We start from the raw sequence: 15,850 nt of genomic DNA on the forward strand, positions 1-15,850 counted from the left end.
TCTTCCCCAAAGGCTGCTGGCACATTCGCATGGCGAAACAACTGCGCTACTAAGGACGGAAGGGTGCCGTTCGTGAAAATGTTTGAGTGGCGATCAAAGTCTACTCCAGGCGAATGTACCTTGCACCAACGGGTTACAGACCCCACAGGGCCAAAGCTCCATACTTTTTCTCCGCTCCGCACTCATCGCCGTGTGGCCTTGCCAAAAGAGGCCCAGCCAACTTTCCTATGTCATCGTCTTAAGCAGAAGAAAAAAACTCATGAGTCCATTGTACCCTAAGAACAATGGCGGTTCCTCCATCAATCTTTCCTCCCGGATTCTTGTCCCCGGAGCTTTCTCGCGACGCGCCGCACCGCCGCAGTTGATATTCACATTTCCCGGCGTCTTTCTCTGCATTCCGGCCATCAAACGTTATTCACATAATATTTCGAGTTTTTTCGCCCCCGTCTCATCCTTACCCCCGTCCATTCCAACGTGATCGGCGGGAGGTTCGGGAATCGCAAGCGTCCTTTCTCCGACGATTCGAATACGCTACTCCGTCGAGCTCGCACCGGGAGTCGGAAGCATTCGCGTGGAATCGGAGAGCCACGGAACAGCATTGGCCCCGAAGTCGCGGAGAGCTTTTGACTGAATAAGCTCGAAACTATGGGAGCGATGGGAACCTCGAATGGCTGCGTTTTTAATGCTAAACTCCAATCGATCGCTCCGGCCAATAAGACGCGAGCTCCTCCACGCTACGAAATGGCCACAAGGATGATCGAGAATGTACCGAGAAGATGAGAGCGTTTGAGAAATGTTCGTAGGACTATAACACACAAGGAAGCATTCGAGTCGGCTGCGGTATTCCTGTAGTAGCTTAACACAAGCCTCGGGAAGTGCATTGAACAGGGATATACGGGGCAAGAGCCCGAGGAGAAGCGCGCCGCGTGACGCGTCGAGTACACCACTCCGAGCCCTCAAAGCTCTTCCCCTCTCCTCGAAAGGAGATCCGGAGTGGCTCGTACGCGCGGATACCGCATCCACCTTCTCCGTCTTACGAATGTCCGGCTACGTACAGGATGTCCCGAAGTCGGACTCGGGGCCAGCGGGCGATTCCGGGCGACGAAACGATCGCCAGGATCGATTCTTGGACGGGTTTTCCACGCCAGAATTTCCCTTCGAATCCTGCTCGCCTTGAGCAGACGCTGCCGCCGCGTCGCCTTCGGACACCTCCGAGACAAAGAGACTCGTTATTCTCGCCCAAGACTTTGAGAATTTGACGAACCATTTATTGAGAAAAGGTTGCAAGCTACGCCGAGAATTCGCGCATTTATAGAAACGCTTCGTGTTCTTAAGGTACGAATCTCTGACATTTTAAGCATTCCCGTCCTCGTACGAAGCCAAGCCGGAAATGGAATGCAGTGGAAGACGCTCGAGGAGACGAGACTGAGAGCTATTTCTCCAATCCCATTCCTCGCCTGCTCACGCTTTCCTGCGTGCCCTCGTGCCTTTGACAAAAGCGAGAAAAACGCTTCTCGCCGTACGACGCGCTTTCATCCGCCTGATCCGCTTGTACGAAATTTCAGACATCAAAAGCACCCACCCTTCTTCCGCTCACTCGACGCGAGCGCAACGTTCGATGGAATCCTTCGATTTCTACTCCCATGTAAACTCAACCGTCCAACGATTCAAATCTTACGGAAGTTTTCAAATAAAATCAATTCCTTTCGCAACGCAAGAATACCGGAATAATTTCATAACGGAGCGAAATTCCGTTCATCAATTTCGTAACCCGCCGGTGTGTTGGGGTGAAAAAATCGTCGGCAAGATTCATTTCGTCGCGTAAAAAGAATCTCGCATTGAGGCAAGTTCAGGGCTAACGTAACCTGGAAATCGGGGTGTGCACACCGAGGCACGAGACGACGTCTGCAGCTTGCACAGATCGAGGAGTGCGAGCCCTCGCCGTAGTTCAAGTGGCCCCCTGCAGTTCCCGCAGGTGCGTATCCACGACGCCCGCCGCGAGAGAATCACATCTTAGGAAAGGAAAAATAGAGAGAAAGATTTGAACGATTACGCCACGCCCGCGCGAGTTGCGCTCGCAAAGTACTTTCCGACAATAAGTCGTGAAAAACCGCTGAAAATCTTTCCTCTCTTTCCAGAGCCTCGAAATTCAAATTGAATCGAATGAAGAAATATTTCGACAAAAACCGTGCTCAATCTCTGCTTTTGCTTCCTCATTTTCGCTTATGAATCGCGAGCACTGCGAGCGGCGCTTTTGCTAAATAATAAAAAAAAGGACTCAACAGATTTCTACGGCAAAGTCTCGGAGAAAAGCGTCTTAATCCCCTCAAATGGGATGCAAATAAAGGTGCATATTCGTCGAAAATAGCGCACGCTCGAACTACCCTTTCTGTACGCGTCCGAAGTCGGGGGATTTAAAAGCGGGGGCAAGTCTTGAATAAAACCTATCTGGCAAGCTCTGCTCGTGGGATTCTGTTTGCAAACTTGGGCATGTAGAATCGCCACACCTCGACACTCAACCAGCCTCTCGAGGCTTTTTCACGAGACACCCGCCTGCTGGGTGGATGCAAAATTAGGGGCTTTCGCGTATAATAAACCACTCGGCTTAATATCCTCGGAGATTTATAACTCGATACATAAATTCATGTTAATGGCCAATGGGGCTATCTCGGGTTGGATTCAACGTTAAAATTGTATTCGCGTTTATAAATATGTAAGCATTAAATATCTTCATTCTTCTTCCGGCTTCCCCTCCTCGCCGTTATTTTATTTGCCGAAAGTAATTCCTGCGTCGCTCGGACCTTTCGGTCGTTATTTCACAATGAGCTTGCGCACTCCGTAAAAAAGTAGCTCAAGAAAAATACGAAAATCTTGAATTATTCGAGATTCTTCTTAAAAAATTCTACCTTTGCTGACGAACCTTGGTCGCGGACCTCTTCGAGATATTCTGGCCCTCGCAATCTCGTGCTACAGTTATTTACAAGTGAATTGCGGCGAATGATGAAATTCTACAATATGAAATGGCACTTGGGTGCGCCAAGGCAATTCCAGATCGACATCCGATTGAGAATGACAGCGTGACGTTCTTCATCGAGTTCTGTGTACGATGTAGCGTGTATAGAAAGTTCGGATCTCTTATATCTGTGTATATTCGATGAGGGTACAGACGAAAAGGGCTTTTGAGAGAGAGAGAGCGGTGCTGCGGGATCGATATTTCGCGTCAAGGCAGTGACGCGATGAATTCCGTTGGACGGAGACGAATTCAGCAACGAAATTTAGTTACAGTTGGTAACTTTATTTGGCAAGAAATATAGTGAGGAATGGAGTCGAATTCGGCCCCCTGGTGGGACATCGCAGCAGTATTTTTCATCATAAAATCTTGAAAATTGACGAAACAAAACGCGAGATGGAGGCGGGGGGAACGCGAAGAAGTTCCGAGGATTCGGGACTCGAAATTTCGGTGATTCATCATCGACGGAACCGCTTTTCTCACTAGATCCCAGGTCGTGATTATCTGCCAGGATCCGCAAATTTCAAGCTTCCTTACTGATGGCGTGTCCGCGAGTTAATCCGTTTGGATCTAATCAAGAAGCAGACCAGCGGATCATATTCGATTTAGATATGCTTGATGACTGGGAACGCACTTTCCTTTCGGGGCTGGCGAGGCTATTGCACGCGATGCAGAGGGTGCGACCGGTCAACTCGCAAGCCCCGCGCAAGCCTCTTCATGAAACACCCTCGAAACATCTGTGTCGCAATTACCGTGAATACGCCCAGCCCCACCGGGGGAGGAGGGGAGAGCGAGGTAGATCCATCAACTCGGCCGTGTACAGCACGGATGATTGACGTTTGCACCGAGATACATGCACGGCCAGGTTACCCTCTCGCATAGTTTTGGGGTTGCGAGTCCGTACGCCGGGGGATAATTCCTTCTTGCTACGCCACGAATCCCGAAAACTTGCCTCGAATAAATCACTCGAGATTCTGGCGACGGATAAACCTGTTTTTGGCTCTGTTTCCACGTTCGTTTTTCCAACGATTTCGTTCTGCCGTTCAGCATTGTTCGTCTCAATGGCATATTTGATCGCGCTGCTTTCACCAAACATGAATGCAATTTGCGATCCGCTCGAATATTTCATTTCCATTGTTGATTCTCCACTTTTTTCTCCGAAGAAATAGAGACAAAATGGCTCGCTCGAGCCCCTTTTACTTCCGGAAAGGAGCCCACCGGTCCCGGGATTACAGCAGTGAAGTTATTAGCAGGAAATATTAATTGACAATCGATCTTAGCTGCGCGGGTATTCACGCTCCCGAAACATTTTTGTGTGTGCGTTAAACCGAGGTCCGGTGAAAAGGCAATTTCTCCATTCCATTGTCCAGCAGCCTCGTCTATTTTATTGAGATTCTGTTCGGTCGCCCCGGCTCGCCTCACCCTTTTTCGTGTGCTCGCCCCTTTGTCATGCTGATTCGTTGTCAAGCTCTCAGAGGTTCTCAAAAGCATTGGAAATTAAAGGGTTCGCACGAGCCTGCGAGGATGTCGATCGTCGATGAATCTGTACGAAAATCTCATGAAAAACGACCTCGAAAGTGCTCCTTAGAAGCTTCAAGTTTCACGAATTTCAGACCATTTAACTTCTCATTGGAACGAACGAACGAACGAACGAACGAGGAGAAACAACGCTCGCTCGTTATCATTCAATATTTCGCATTATGTTTTCAACACATTGCTCTTTCGACTCGCGGACGACGCGGCGTACACGAAACTCGGAATTATCGTGATTATTTCGGTGGCGCAGTGTCGCCCGAGATCACTAGCCTCGCTCCACGCAGGCTATCGCGTTTAACGAACCGAATATTAATTCATTCGAGCCAATAGCTCTCGCCATCCCAGAGCAATATTGTGTTAGCTTTGTACGAAGTACACACACGTATATCGCGACTTTCGTTTAGGTCGCTAAAAATAAATCTTCCGAGCGATATCGCGCATCACTCGACCCCGAGCAGGCTCGTCGAGAAAATAATCGTCAACTTCGACCCCGCAGCAGCCATTCCGCAACATTCGTATTGATTTGATAACCAGTTTTCATCGCCAGACCATTTTTCATTATTTCACGATCATTACAATTGGATTATTCCTCCCGACTCTTCTCAGTGTTCAACGTCAGATTTATTAGATCAGCGTCGATGGAAATCTCTCGTTGGAAAGCAAACTTTGCTCGCACGAGCCGGTAAACGGAGGACGATCGAACTTTAATTTCATCAAATTCAAAAAAATATTTATTTCACAAGAATCTTGCTCGATTTCGCTTAATTTTATCACCGAGATTAGCGAATCTCAACATTGAGCGAGTCTAAAGTTCTTTCTCGCAACATTTTCTCGAGGATTACCAGCAACGGAAAGAAGTGCACAAAGCCATGAAGATTGAGAATTAGCATTGAGTCCAAAAACAATGAAACGAGACTAGTGAAATTTGAAGGAATAAAAACGGGCCGTTAGCTCGCTTCGCTTTCTCCATATCGAAATAGTCAAATTTTCGCGGACGTTGTCGAGTACTTCTCCGCTCGTTATCCCCTTGGCGAATTATTGGAAGATCGGTAAAACGTGATAGAAGAACGAGGAGGGAGAGAGAGAAGAAACGCGAAAAATAAGTAATCCAGACTGTCTGGCGGCGGGAAGAGGGGGGGGGGGGGGGCGGAAAAACGTGCATCGGGGAATTAACTTGCAACGAGGGACTGCTGTTCGAGTCGAGAAAAGGAGGAAAAAGACGAGTGCAGCTTGCCTCCTTTCCTCGGGACTCGGAGGGCCAATATAAAGCGAGAGATAGACTCGAGCACGTCGTAATCATACCAATGATTTTCGTCCCCGTTTTTTTCTCAATGAGCGAGACGAGAAATTGATTTATTTCGCAGCTCGCTCTCGAGTATCGATTCGTTAATCCGCGCTCTCTCGAGTCTTCAGTCGCACAATAATTCCAGCAGTTTCTTCTCCTCCACGCTCCACGCGAAGAAGCAAATCGTTCTCCGTTGTTTCGAGGACTGTCGAGAGGCGAGCTTCACGTCTTCTCTTCTCCTCGACGAACTCTGGTGCGCGCGTGAGAAGAAATGCAAAGACACCAAATTTTTCGAGGACAAATCAGCTCGAATCGAGTCATGGCGCACGGACGATCTTCATCGACGAAATTCCATTCACGCAGAGCTCTCGCTCACCCACACAAATAAGTGTCACACGACCGGATGCAATACATTTAACGTGCGCTAGCACCGCGACCATAAATCCGTCATATCGAGAAAAAATAAGACACGCGCTGGTAGGAACAAGTTATACGTGGCTTTGCTCAAGAGCCTTACCAAAGTCACTAAAAATGAAGGAAAAAAAAAACAAAAAACAAAAAAGAGAGAAGGAAGACGCTACGGCACGGTATCTGGTGTATGTCCCCGACGCTTGGCACGACTCTCCAGTAGTCTCGGCTTCCCGGTACAAACCTCCGCGAGACTACGCGAAGATGTACAGGGGGCTGCAAAAGTCTTGCCGCGGTAGAATCGGCAGGTTGTCAAAGTTCGAGCATTGCAGGCTTCTGAGTTTGCCTGAATTGAACAAGTTTTTCTGGTTTATGGATCGCTCCGGAGATGAGGGAACGGTATATACCAACAGGCGCTTGGGTCTGGAGCACCGGAGCTCGGATTCTGACTCTCGGGACATCCGGTATATCCGGGGGATGGCAAAAACGCTCGGAGCACCAGTGTTTGCCGTTTGCCTGACACTCAAGGCGTTGCTTGGCATCCGATGACGCGTTATTAGCGTCTACGTTATAATTACGATCGATGCTTTCGTCCACAGGCATAGATGATGAGTCCAGCTTGTCTAAAACCGACGACAAACAAGCCTCGGTCAACAAGAGCCTAACAACTCACGCGGCTCACCTTCGGATGCTCTAAACTTGTTGGGAGAAGGGATTATGAGAGTTTTGGTCTCGATGGGTTAAGCGGCGCTGTCAGGAAAGTTTTCGCTCCGCAAGATTTCGTGCAAGCAGCGAAATATCGTGCGCGATTCAGAGTCCCGTGTTTGCCAAATGTACGAAAACATTCGTTAGAATTGGAGAAGGTGAAAAACAACGAGTGACCGATACACGAGCGTCGTGAGCGCGGATCACGAGGCTCCTCTCTTCCGTGGCTCGTCGGTGATGATTGGTCCGATGAAACGGGTGGTTCTGCGCTCATGTTCGGGCTTGACGAGGCTCGCCGAGCAGGGGCGCGCAACTCGAGGCTAATTGAAGATGTGACAACGGCTGGACGCTTCTGAATCATGTCACACGTCAAATGAGCGCGAGACGGGTCCTCCGGAGCCGGCAAACTGTCAGTCGAGAGAACCCGCTCCAGACCAATTACTTCTTCGCAACGCCTCCGGCCGGCAGCTCCTCATTTGTTCTCTTTCACAGCGTCTCTCGTCAATCTTTCGCTCTTTCTCACTCGGTCTGTGGAGCGCTGAAGCAGCTATCGAGCAATCGGAATTGGAGGTTTGTCATGAGCCACTGTGTCGTCCCACGAGCATAAAGAGATTAGGCCACCCGTCTCATCGTATCAATAACTTTGACATGCGCAACCTACTGTTCTGAAAGGCCTTGTGACGGGACAAGCCCAATGAAACCTAATGCGGCCAGCACGTAGCAGCTTCACGCATCGTCAACGTGTGCAACAACATCCAAGCAGCTCTCATGCCTTCCGCGCAAGACGTCTGACTCCGCCTGAATGCCGGAAATGAAGCTTCCGCGACGAGTCCGAGCAGGGCAGACGGACCGTCGTTGTTCGAAATGTCTCGAGCGATTCGAAGTCGCATCGAATCGCTTCGACCCGCGGAAGCTTCGAAAAACCCGATCTTCTCGGGGCGACATTCTCATCAATTTTTTCATCTTCATCCGACTAAACGACCACCCCCCTCGCCTTCCAAGCTCTTTCGACGCCGCTCTCGGTGCGAGCAAATTCACTGAATTCCTCTTCTATCATCGTCCACTCCGACTCTTCCTTATATAAGCGTGATGAATTCCAACGAGACGCCCGGTGCGATAATCGCCCGGTGAGGCAGACGGTTTTGTGCGTAGACGACAATGTCGACGGAGCGAGGGGGCACCGACGCCGGTTAACCGAAATTTATTCCCCGTCACGGATCCGGCACTCTGATAATTACTGTTTCAGGGGGCCCTGCCATGCCTGAGCAAATGCTCGCCTCGATTCGTCCTATCCATCCAATATAGTTATAACCCACTCGAGCAGCCAAGAGTTTCGTAGATAGATTCGAAGGATAGTAGCCTCCTCGTATGGGTCTATACATCGTTGATGTATGTGCGGAGCCTTCTCTGGGATAGCTCTAAGTGCTTTTGCACACCAAATCACACGCTTCTGTGTATACCTTGTACCTGTTTATGTGAGAATAATGTACGACGCAATCGTGGCTTTACAATGCGCGCACTCTGTGTTACTTCTCTACAGGATGGCTCCGTTCGAAGGTATCTCTGCTGGCATCCGTTTTCAAGGAAAGAGGCGTTGAAACGGTCTTGGAAGGCTTTTCCCTCCGAAGCTTATCCTCGACCGTAAAAAAACGTATTTTTACGTAGTTATTTGGAGATAAATTGCTCGCGTATACGTTCGGAGGAACGTTACGAGGTTCGAGTGGACCAGCACCGTGTGTGTACAACCGCCACGAGGGAAGTTAAACAAGTTTTTCGATTTGCTCAGCTCGCAGATACGCAAACATCAATGTCAGTTTGTGAGTAACGATTGTTTCGCTCGTCCCCTTTGATCTTTTTGTGCACGAGGACGCGAGATCGAGTCCTCGGGGATTGTTTCCAATGCGATCGATCCATCAGCGAGCTCCATCCGCCAGTCGACGATATTTTTTCGAAAATCATAGTTTCGCCATGAATAATAATCAATTGAGCGGAAAAATGGGTCAAGTGAATCGCTCGAGAAGTGCTCGTAAAACGAAGAGAGTCGAGAAAAATACATTTGTTTGCTCGATCCACCTGTCGAAAACGAGGGAAAAGAGTCGCGTGGCGGAAGGCCGATAGCGCCGCGCGAGTCCCTAATAATCATGGCCCTTCATAATAGGCGAACTCAAGAGCCCATGAAACTCTTGTACAGCCCGCGTCCCTATCTATTCCTCCCTTTCTTTCGGTGTTTTCTACAAACGGTAATAAACCGGTCGTTAACTGGTCGTAAAACGAGGCCGGTCGCGAGTCTGTTATTGTGTCGTGCGTATATATATATGTATGCGTATGTCATACGGAGTTCGAACGAGGTCGCACCTCAATGAGCTCCGAGTCTGTCTCCCCGAGGGTATATGTGAGAGGGGTCGCCGCCGCGCGTTCTCTCTCTCGTTGTGCGAGGCTCGTGAAAAAATCTCGGTTATTCATTGACACAGTTAGTGGTAAATTAACGACTCGTTGAGATTTTATGAACGGAAGATGATTCCCCGAGTTGAAAGCAGCGCGGGGTGACAAAAAACAGGGGTTTTCAGGGCTGTGCGGATGTTTTTTTTGTTTGCGAGGATATTCGAGGGCTCTGAGAGAATAATTTTGTTGAAAAAGGTGGAGTTCATAGCGAGTATTCATAGCGAGTACCAAACGAGAGGGAAGAGCTGTGGACCGCGAAACGCGGTGGGATTCTGAGGGACGAAGAGCGGAGAGACGAGGATGAAGGGCGCGGGGGAATTGGGGAGAGCAGACGGTATAAGGTGCGAAGAGGGTTGAAACACATCGGCTCCTGGTGCTCGCGCTGTTCCTGCGCGCTCTCGCTCGGCCGTCCTCGAGGCTCAGGGCGGGAGAAAGGGTTGACGGACACAGCTCCTGCTTGTAATTTCCCGTCTGTCTATCCGTTTTTACGCTTGCGTGCGGAGCGCTCGGTGCCGCGGTTATGGCGACACGGACACCCGGGGCTAGCGGTTATGCTCCTTAATTAAACTCTTAGCCGGAGGCTTCTCGGCTATGGGGGCTCGGGAAAAACGGATCACAACGACATCGAACGCGAGAGCGGCGAAATTTATAGAAACGCGAATCAATCGCTTCGGCAGAGCGAGACAGTGGGAACGTTCCTAAACCGACTTAATCGAGAAGAAAATCGACGTTTAGGGTTATCTGGAATCCTCCGCAGGAGAGGGAAACTAGTGCTCGAAGTGAAATTCCAGGAATTGACGAAGCCGATCGGACCCATCGAGATCCATCAACGCGTGCACGCTGTTACGTCTCGAAACGGTTTGCAAGGCTTATGCGGAAGTTATGTGGGCCACATAATACGACGGAGGAGAAGGCGAGGGGAACTCGCACGCCGCTTTGATGGGGTCACAAACTCAGCCCTTGCGTATACACAGCAAATATTGGGCCATTAAGGATCACAATAGCTCGCTCTCGCACCCCGGCAAGGTCGCTTCACCGCGCAGCGAGACTGTGCACCGAGCACGCTCGTTGCCCTCTCGACGCACCGAATTTTCGGCTGAATAAGCCACGTGTTTGAAGCTGGAAAACTCAACAGAGTTTAGCCTCAAACCAGCCTCATTCCCATTTGTCCGTGGCAGCGCGCCAGGGATTGAGACTTTTCTTAATGACTCGTGCCGCGCGCGCGGAAGCAAAGAATCGGACAAGTAGGACAATAGCCCATTTTCATCGTCTCTGCTTAAGCGAGAAACAAACGTAGCGTTTGTTTCATTCTCCGCTGCCCGAGGCTCCATCACAATTGTTTTTCAGATGCGACATTTTCGTCGCTGCTCCCCCCTGCCGTACCCGGTTCGAGGTAAAACTTTTATCCTGGCAAGTTTGATCACCGTTGCCGTCGTCGCCTCCGGCGGCCACTGTTGCTTCACTCGCTTTTTAAATCCGCGCTCTCTCCGTCATCAAAGAGTTAAGTATCCAGGAAGTTTCTTCCCTTCGAGGCAAAACCGAATATCGATCTCGGGCCGCGCTCACCGAATGCGCCCGACCGAAGGTCAAAGACACAGAAAACACGAACAACCACGCATGCAACGAGACACGTGCTCGAGTATCATTTTTTCGAATCACACGCAGGAGACTCCTCTTCATGCTTCGAAAAAATTACTCCGGCTACCGACAGGACAATGGGGTCGCAAAGGTCATTAGCATTCCGTAGGAAGCTCCCGCGAACAAAAGAAACCCATTCGAATAACGTTTCCCCGGAGTAAGGACTAGTCATCTGCTCACTCCTCGTTTCTCTCTCTCTCTCTCTCTCTCTCTCTCTAATGACCCTACTTTCGATCGATCGAAGGCACACTGAACCCGGGCTTAGTCGCGGCTCGGTATTTCCGCGGTGTAAATTATCCTCTCGGGCTCGTGTCGGGTCCATTATTCATATTTTACGAGAGTTAATACACCGGAATAACACAGAAATAGAACCTCTGATAAGAGGATTCGCGAAGCTGTCGTTGAGGAAATTTCTCACGGAGCAATCGTAGAAAATAGTCAACGCGTACGCAGAAGCCTACCGTCAACCGTCGTTTTCTTTTCCTCAAGCTTTCTTCCCCAATAGTTACTTTTTTTTTTTCATTTCTCAACGTTCATACCGAAGCTTCGTTACTCCGAGTCCCCAACAAAGACAATCTCCATGCGTTGTTGGGCGTATTGCGTGCTCGCGTACTTCCGTAATCGTTCCTCTGCTCATAAGGGAAGATATAAAGAGTGCGCGAGAAGCCGATGCTAAGACTTGGCGGAACGAGGCAAACATTCCTTCGCAGCGAGAGCGAGCCTGGATAGAATCTACCGCGGGTATTGTGTCCAGGGATGGTGTAGCCGAGGGGATGAGTTGCCCGGCTGGTTCATCGGCCGCTGCGCTCGTTGCAGAAGCTGTATCTCGCCGGCTCCAGCAGAGTTGCTATACCCCACCGCAATCTCCCACCCTCTCTCGCTCTCGCCTCGTCATTCTCCGCGTTCCAAGCGTCTCGTGCTTTTGCTCCCTTTCACCCTCTTCGCCTCCGGAACCGTGGCCCCGATACGCCAGGGGTCCCATCCGACTAGGGGTGCGCTCGGGACTGTCACACCGTGATGGATGATTCTACCCCCAACGCGATCAATTCACCGGGTGCGCGGCGCCTCCACCGGGCGCGGTGTTTGAGCCTGACGGTGAGCGCACTAGCTACAACGGACGTATTCGTTCTGGGTGTACAAGACCGACGCGGAACCTGGGACGAAGCGTCTTTTGAGAGAACGCTTCTTCCGCGTCGAGTTTCGCTGCGGGAGGATTCACTTTTTTGCGACATTTTGATGCAGAGCTCGAAAGACGAGGAGAATCCGACTCGAGCTGGCTTGGATTACTAAAATGTTTGATCGTTCGTCGTCCCCGGAAAGGGTTGCCCCTCCGAAGCACTCGATGTCCCATCGTCTCGCCTCGGTGTGCGAGCAAACGCACCTCCTCGATCTTCCGGACTGACGGCGATCGCAGCCAGAACGCGATCTTGTTTGCTCGTCAGAGCGACGATTGTCCAACGGAACTGGAGGATGGAACCTGCTGCGTGTTACGCCACACTGAGACTGCGATGCTTGCGATATCAATCCTTCGTTCGACGCCCGGATCTTGCGTTAATCACGCACAAGTTTATGCTTTCTTAAGGCCTTAAATACGTCTAGGATTGAAAGAAATTTCGATTTTTTCTACAGGTTGTTATTCTCTGTATTATTTTAGGCGTATTTCTGTGAAAGTCGATTGTACAAGTTTCCTATGGATTTAAATTCGCATTACAGAAAACGTGATCAGGCCCAACGAGAGGGCCCGACGAGCGCTTTAAACTTTAAATGCGTTTTTCTTCACGATAACCCACACGGTTTTCAATATTTTTTGACGCTTTTTTCAAAATATTCGATATTGTTTTCTCTGTAGTCTGTCCAGTCGGATTTTTGATATTGTGTAAAATGCGTACTTAATTAAAACTGCCGTAAATTTATAAATTTTTGCGATATTCAAAAATCCGGCTCGACAGACTACACAACTTTATTTAACAAGAATTTTTTTATGTTCTGCAGATCTATCAAAATTTCAAGAAGAAACGATGCAGGCCGTGGAGCAACTTTTTTTCACAGTGCTTAGGGAAACGTGATTTACTTTTATGCTGTATAATATTTGGAAAAACAATGCAATAACTTTGTTTCATAAACTTCAAATTCTAACAAACAACGTATAGAAATGTTTTTTATTAATTTCTATCGCTGTCTCTTCTAAAAACAGTTTTTCTTTTTTCGAGCACTGCTGAGCGTATATGTAAGGCGCGTTAACCGAAATGGCGATGTTGATGAACAATAAAAACGGTCCTCGCCAGACACTCGCACCGCGAACGAGTGTGACTAACTCTTTGATTTTATTTCCCGTGGGAGCGAAGCAAAGAACGACGGCAGTTGGGAAAGATGACGGTCGTCCGAAAATCCTCATCAACCGAACTCCATCTCCGCGGCTATGATCAAAGCGGGAGCCTGATTCTCGAACGGTGCTAAGGGATATGCGAGGAAGCTGATGGAACGCCCTGCTACAGAAGGGCTTGTACGGTGATGCATGTATGGATGAAATAAGCGGTTGTAAGTGCGTGGAGAGGCGAGAGAGGTTCGAGCGAAGTGGGAAAGGCGCGTATCTGTATGAAAACTTGGTGGAAAGTCATGATTCGAGGTAGCTAGCTTTCGCTCGAGCGCCCACCACCCCCGTAATTACTTTCCTCTTGCGCGGCGAAACGTTAATTCAAATTGCTTTCGAATTACCTGACGCCGGGGCGCTCGTTGCGAGTCTTTCGCGGAAAGGCACCGGGCTCTTTCAGCCACGCTAACCCCGCGCAGCTTTCCTTTTTTGCTTATTCCTCCGGCGCTTTCTCTCTTTTTTTTCATTCGCATCTCCTGCCGCCGCGTTGCGTGCTTTCCAACGTAACCTCGAGAATTCTGTGAGTCTGTACCTAACGAATATTTATTCAAGGCAGCCGCCACAAACCTTGAGCCGCAGACGCGACGAATGAAACTCGCCCCTGCAAATGCCTTGCGTATCCGACCCTCCGTCGCGCGCCGCGTGCACGACCGAATTAATTCATCATTCCGAAAAATTACAATTGATGAATAGCTCACGGAATGCGACATTCTTCGATCAATTGTCGTTATAAAACTGTCCATTATAAAAGCTTGAGAAGAATTTCATTGAAGCTTGCTTCCGTCGACTTTCCGTCGTGATCCGACGGTCCTGCTCGGGCTTAACGAAACACATTTCAGGAGCCTTAAGATCCGCTTCGTAATCGAGAAGTTTCAGTCGATTTGGGTTTACCGAAACGGCGCCGAAAGCGCACGACTTCTTCAGCGGCGACGCTATTGCCATCTTCCGCAAACAAAGACCATACAAAAGTTTGGCCATGGGAAAGGAGAGCGAGCGGTTTCCATTGCTCCCCGATCGAATCGATCTTCGAATAGAACGGGCTTGAAATTTCGCTCGGATCGTTCGGCTCACGAAGGTGTGCAAGTTTGCCGGTGCAATCGCGCGAAAACCAATCGCGCTAATTGGCTTCAGGTGAATCAGCAAAGAAGGAGGGTAACACACTCTCGTCGTGTGCCTCCCCCAGTCCTCTTTGAGCGGCATCACCACAACGTTGAACACTCTTCCATCCCTTTTCTCTCTCTCTCGCAGCACATCGCACTATCCCCGCTTATTAAAAAGCCTCTCCATCGAGGTCATAGACACGAGGAACTCTTTGCTCGGGTCCACGTTGTTGATTCGTTCGTGTGTGCCTCTGTCTGGCTGTACTTGTGTCTTCGAACGTTTCCATTGGTCCTGATACCGTCGTCCCAATGGACTCTGCTTCGAATTCAAACTTTATACGACTCTTTGAAAACGAATTCTCTATTTGGAGGCTCCCATTAAACTGCGGACTTAGCTCGAATGAGCGATCAAAGGGAAACAAACGCTTTTGGTGGATGATTTTCATTGAAATACGGACTCTGATGAAATGCTTCGTGTTTAGAAAAACGAGTCTTATTTATTCATTGGCTGAAACGACTATTGACGAAGCGAGCTCAGAGTGAAAAAAAACTCAGGACTTTATGAAAAATCCTTGAAAAACGATGATCGTTGTAACCCTGTAAATGCGTTAGCTGAAAAAGATTATTGAAGACTCACCGAAACAGTGTTAAATCGAGGACGACGAGCGAAGGTGAAGTTTCCCCGGTTGGCTGAGTCTCCGGAGGATAATTATAAAAGGTAACTTCGTGTCAGCGGATACGTTTGGGTCCTCCGGGCTCCGTAAACCCCTCACAACGGTAGGAATATGTATAAAAACGGTATTTCACAGTATCGTTTCGCAGGGAAACTTGGAGTTGTTATCGGCAGGCGAGCGCACAGGTTAAGAACGTTTCACAAGAGCCCGGAAATGCTTGAGGATGCTTTAAAAAGAGGCACCAAAACAAACGAAATGTGGGTTAACCTTGAAAAGGTATAGGCGAGTGGGAGCGGAAAGATACGCGAAAGTGTTTTGGGGGTTGTTCTCGCGGTAAGCGTGGAAAACGACGAGAACGAGACGTTGTTGAGGAACTTTTGCGACGGCGCCGGGGGTTTGTGTTGGTGAGCATTGAGAACTGGCGTTAGGGAAAAGGTTGTATCGCGGAACGAGCACGACGCCTCGCGACGAGCGGGCGAAATGTAGAAATCGATATGGCCTCCTGCCTGCTGCTTTGCTTTCATCCCTCTCCTCCCAACTCCCCACTCCGCCACCATTTTGCTTCGTCGCCGTCGTCTCGTCGTCCTCGCCGCAGTCACTGAGCTTCTTTGCACATGCGTACGAGAGACACGAGTTGGCAAAATACTGTAGAACAAGCCGGCCGGCGTTTATCCCTGCGCC

The 15,850-nt window shown here is 49.4% G+C and overlaps 1 protein-coding gene across 2 annotated transcripts in view; it reads right to left on the reverse strand.

Moving 5' to 3' along the window:
• The window catches only part of fz2 (frizzled 2), a 72,394-nt gene extending 56,775 nt beyond the window's left edge, over positions 1-15,619 (reverse strand). For both annotated transcript variants that reach the window (XM_043428544.1, XM_043428542.1), the window contains exon 1: positions 15,133-15,619. The gene's annotated coding sequence lies outside the window, so the exon portion shown is untranslated. The remainder of the gene's footprint in view (positions 1-15,132) is intronic.
• Between the last annotated feature and the right edge of the window lie 231 nt (positions 15,620-15,850).

Source organism: Venturia canescens, chromosome 9 (genome assembly GCF_019457755.1).
Source record: "Venturia canescens isolate UGA chromosome 9, ASM1945775v1, whole genome shotgun sequence".
In the NCBI taxonomy this organism is placed as follows: Eukaryota; Metazoa; Arthropoda; class Insecta; order Hymenoptera; family Ichneumonidae; genus Venturia; species Venturia canescens.